This window comes from Schistocerca piceifrons, chromosome 9 (assembly GCF_021461385.2).
Source record: "Schistocerca piceifrons isolate TAMUIC-IGC-003096 chromosome 9, iqSchPice1.1, whole genome shotgun sequence".
In the NCBI taxonomy this organism is placed as follows: Eukaryota; Metazoa; Arthropoda; class Insecta; order Orthoptera; family Acrididae; genus Schistocerca; species Schistocerca piceifrons.
The window spans coordinates 46,142,611-46,147,161 of record NC_060146.1 but is presented as its reverse complement, the minus strand read 5'-3'; the positions used below and the strand labels follow the sequence as shown (position 1 = coordinate 46,147,161).

The following is a 4,551-nucleotide window of genomic DNA, read 5'->3' as shown; positions in this document are numbered from 1 at the left end:
GTACTACTGTTCGTTTTTCGAGCATCACCTGCGACCAGCTTGGCGAAAGAAGCGGCGACACTTTCTGCGCAACCCACCCATGATTTTGCACGACAATGCCCGGGCGCATACAGCGCAATCTGTGGCACCTATGTTCGGCCGATAGGACTGGGAAGTACTGTACCATCCACCATACTCCCCGGACGTAAGCCCTTGTGACTTTGATTTGATCCCAAAGATGAAGGAACCACTTCGTGCCATTCGCTTCAGAACTGTTCCAGAGATTCCACAGGCAATAGACCGCTCCATTCGCGCCGTCGACAGAACAGGCACTGCTAACGGTATACTACGCCTTCCACATCGCTGGCAACGGGTTCTACACAACGCTGGTGAAGGACAGTAACTCTTTTGTATCGGTTGTGAATAAATAGTTGCCACTATTTAAGTTCCAACCCTCGTATGTCCTAAGTCTGCGGTTCACGGAACAATCGCTGGCAGAAGTAAAGCTGTGAGTACCGGGCGTGAGTCGTGCTTCGGTGGCTCAGTTGGTAGAGCACTTGCCCGCGAAAGGCAAAGGTCCCGAGTTCGAGTCTCGGTCGGGCACACAGTTTTAATCTGCCAGGAAGTTTCATATCAGCGCACACTCCGCTGCAGAGTGAAAATCTCATTCTGGAATCGCATGATCGTTTACTGCAACACGCAACTATTCTGTGCACCGCCGACGTCGGACGTATGTGATGCTCCCCATTGGAGATGGCCAGCATAAAGATCTAAATCAATCATTTTTAAATAAATGATTATTTGCGATCCTTACTGTTCCATTAAGTGATGTTTTAATTTGTTGTAACGCCTGTTTTCAATTATTTTGTAGCAAAAGTCAAAAACACAGTATCATAAGGAAAAACATTTCCACTAAGGAACATCGGTTACATTGTTGCGCAACAACGGCAACGTTACTGGTCGCTTGATTTTTCATTCAAATGCGTCTTCAGACTGGCTGATGCAGCCCAGCCAAATTCTTCTTCACCGCAGACTAGCCTACATAAAAAATTATTTGCTGGATCTATTCCAATCTCTGTCTTTCTTTGCAGCTTTTAACCTCCTTCTCCCTCTAGTTCCATGGAATTTATTCCTAAATATCTTAAAACATGCCTCCCCGGCCTGTCCCTTCTGCTTGTCAATGATTTCCGTATGTTCTTCTCGTCGAGTCTGTTAAGAATCTCCCCATTTCTTATTCTACTATTACAATCAACTCTCAACAAGCTTCTACGTACAACCCCACATTCAAACTCTTCGCTTCTCTTGTTTTCCGGTTTCATTATAGTCCATGATTCAGTTGTGTTAGGTGCTATATTCCAAACTTACACAGATCCACAGAAATTTCTTAGTCAAATTAAGACCCATATTTCATACTAGTAAACTTATTTTGACCAGCTGTTCACGTCTAGTGCCACGTTTATCGCTAATCTCTTTTTTTTTTTAATTTTCATTGCCTTCGTCTTTCTTCGGTGGTCAATACGCGTGATGTATGTGGGGAGAAGTAATATGTTGTCTGACTCCTCCTGAAATGTGCTGTCCCGAAATTCCAGTAGTAAATCTCTCCGTGATGCACAACGCCTCTCTTGTAACGTCTGCCAGTGGAGTTCGTTTAGCATCTCAGTAACGCTCTGAGCACTATGGGACTTAACATCTGAGCTCATCAGTCCCCTAGAACTTAGAACTACTTAAACCTAACTAACCTAAGGAGATCACACACATCCATGCCCGAGGCAGGATTCGAACCTGCGACCGTAGCGGTCGCGCGGTTTCAGATTGAAGCGCCTAGAACCGCTCGGCCACCATGGCCGGCTAATTTCAGAAAAATTTTATGATTTATTCAAGAGTAACAGCTTCACAAATTGATCAAGTCAATAATGCCTTGGTCCACCACGGCCTTACACGAGCATTTATTCGGCTTGGTGTTCAGTGATAGAGTTGTTGACTGTCCTCCTGAGGGATATCATGCCAAATTCTGTCCAATTGGCGCTTTAGATCGTCAAATATTGAACCGGTTGGAGGGCTCTGCCCGTATAGGTTGAAATGTTCTCACTTGGGGAGAGATCCGCCGACCTAACTGGTCAGGGTAGGGTGTGGCAAGCACAAAGACGTGCAGTAGAAACACTTGCCGTGTGTCGGTGGGAATCGTCTCACTGGAATGTAAGTCCAACCTGGCTTACTATGAGCGGCGACAAAACGGTGTCGCCGATGACAACTACACGCGTCCTGCTGTGAAAAGAAATGACACCCCAGATCATCACTGCCGGCTGTCGAGCCGCATGGCGGATGACAGTCCACTGTCTGGGGAGTCCCCAAACAAGTCTTCGGCCTGTAATCTCATTGACTAGAGTGGAACTGTCTTCAGTGATGAATCCTACTTGAACAGAGATAGTTCCGCAAGAAAATACATCTACACGTCGTGGCTTGCTACTAGCGACGCCTCATTGTTAGGAATCACAAAAGAAGGTGCAGTGATCGTCTGTGACCGGGAAACTTGACTTGCCTGAGTGAGTGATTCATTTTATTCTGATAACTGGAATCACACTGCTTTTCGCGTTAGACCAGTAAAGTTTTCGTCCTTACATTGTGTGTCATCCCTTAAGGGGAGCTTTACTATATTTGGCCCGAAAAAAACATGTTCTTTGAGAATTTTTTTCTGTGGATATGTTATAGATATCAATGTCAAATTTGGTCAAAATGTTTATTGATATTTCCTCTACCAACTGGAATTTTTTCGACCGGAAATGTCGAAGAGCGAAGGCGGAAGTGCCGTCGGAACGAAACAAAATTTCGATGTAGACCTCCACGCGCGGTATGTCACAGGCGAGCCGGCTCGTCTGAAATCAAAATTGAGTTGACGTTATCGAACCAAATACGATTCTTTAGGAGTTGTACCTCTCTTATGTTATTTGGACCACAGGAAACAAAATGGCGGCCATTTGAAAAGAGAGGGTTTTACTCATCGATTTTTCTTTTTTTTTTTTTTCTTTATTGTTATTTTCAAACCCGTACAAACAGGCAGGCTGTCAGCAGCATGGTACGCCGCTCTTCAGCCGTAGAGGAGATAAAGAAAGAACAGAAAGAATACACAAATGTGACATAACGGTGGGTAATAAAACAGTAGACACATAAAGACAAACACGGAGCCGTTCACACTTGACGATAATTCACTACAAACTGTTGTCACGACGCACTAACACTGAAGATGGCGATGGCACAGGTGAACGATGGAGCGTGACGGGAACACTGAACACGAAACACGACGGCACTCACGAGACACTGATGGCGATGATCTCCGGCGCGCGAATGTCCACTCAGTGTGTACGAGTCCGGGGACCTGCCAAGAGAGGAGGTGGAGGAGGAGGAAGGGGAAATGGGAGAGGGGAGAGCAGAGATGCCATGGGCAAAGGAGAGAGGGGGAGGGAGGAAGGGGGAGGGAAGCCCGGAGGAGAGGGTAGGAGGGAGGGGGGAAAGGAAAGAGAAGGGAAGGGAAAGGGGGGGAGGGAGGGTGCCTGAAGGAAAGGACACAGGAGGTGGGGGGGGAGGATCAAAGTTGATAGGAGGGGTAGATGCAGGGGAGGAGGACATCATCAGGGAGGGGGAGCTGGCGGAAGCCACCTTGGGAGAGGGTAAGGAGGGTGGAGAGATGGAGACCCGGTGGGACGTGGGAATACAGGCGTGGCAGCAGGCGGGGGTGGGAGAGGATCGGGGACACGAGCGGGTGAGGAGGATCAAGTTTACGGGAGGTGTACAGGAGGTGTACAGGAGGTGGGGGAAGGGGATGAGATCATACAGGATCCGCGTGGGGGAGGGGAGACGGATGCGATAGGCAAGGCGGAGAGCATGGCGTTCAAGGATTTGGAGGGATTTATAGAAGGTAGGGGGGGGCGGAGATCCAGGCTGGATGGGTGTAACAAAGTATAGGGCGGATGAGGGATTTATAGGTTGTGAGGATTGTGGAGGGGTCCAGACCCAACGTGCGGCCGGAAAGGAGCTTGAGGAGACGGAGTCGGGAACGTGCCTTGGCTTGGATCGTCTGGAGATGGGGAGTCCAGGAGAGGCGACGGTCGAGGGTGACGCCAAGGTACTTAAGGGTGAGGGCGATAGGACGGCCATAGACGGTGAGATAGAAATCAAGGAGGCGGAAGGAAGGGGTGGTTTTGCCTACAATGATCGCCTGGGTTTTGGAGGGATATCGATTTTTCTTCGTCGGCCAAGTAAAAATATATATAGTTGATGGATCGGAATAAAAGTGGTACAACTCCTAGACAATTTAGTTAGCTTCGTCGGAAACAAAGTATCATGCCAATCGGTTCAGTAGGTTTGAAGTTGCCATACTGCGCGATAAAAGTCATTTCGAGAAAAACGCGTTTGAAGTTTTGGCTACATATAAATGCACTATTATGGAACTTAAGTTCAATCTCCTATTCCGGGTCCATAAACTAGTCCTTCCTCTTCCCGATAGAGGGTGTTCCGCTCGACCTGGGCCATCCTGCGCTACTCCAGAGCCGCTCGTACGGCTAGTGACAAGCGGTT

General features: G+C 48.0%; 1 non-coding gene across 1 annotated transcript; it reads left to right on the top strand.

The window, feature by feature from the left end:
- The first annotated feature begins 508 nt into the window (after positions 1–508).
- Positions 509–583, top strand: Trnas-cga. The gene has a single exon. It is a non-coding gene; the product is annotated as a tRNA-Ser (tRNA).
- The last annotated feature ends 3,968 nt before the right edge of the window (positions 584–4,551 follow it).